Consider the following 656-nt stretch of genomic DNA (forward strand, 5'->3'; position numbering starts at 1 on the left):
TACTCCAGATAATTTTAAAAACTTAATTTGATTTATAGCTACTCTGCCAGGTGAATGCTTACATTTACAATGTTAGATCTGGTTAGCAATTAACTGATGTAGCAAACTAGTACATAACTGAAAGTAAGACTCATGGTACCAAGTGTGGCAGAACACAATAGCTAGTATGCTACATTTCATTATAAAAAAAATCGACGTCCATTATATTAAACTCACAAAAAATGTGCTAATAACAAGCTATAGAAACGTTTTGTTCGTAAATGCTCGGCTGCACAATCGACAATGATTTTGCAGTAATTGGTAACCTTTATATCTCTTCACTGAAAATTGAACAAGTAAAGAACAAAGACAGCTTGTTCTATTTTCATTCAGTTTTCATTCCCTATATGCATTTTATATTTTAACGATAAATATTTTCATTCTTTTTTCTTTCTTTTACTTGTTTCATTCATTGGACTGCAGCTATGCTGCGGCAACGCCTTGAAAGATTTTAAGCTGGACAAACCGACCCCCCCCAGTACTGGTACTAATTCTATTGGTCTCTTTTACCAAACCGCTAAGCTATGAGGAAATGAACAAATCAACACCAGTTGCCATGCGTTGGTGCGCACGTGCACGCCCACACGTATACACACACACACACACACACACACACA

The sequence above is a fragment of the Octopus bimaculoides genome, chromosome 1 (assembly GCF_001194135.2).
Source record: "Octopus bimaculoides isolate UCB-OBI-ISO-001 chromosome 1, ASM119413v2, whole genome shotgun sequence".
Lineage (NCBI taxonomy): Eukaryota > Metazoa > Mollusca > Cephalopoda > Octopoda > Octopodidae > Octopus > Octopus bimaculoides.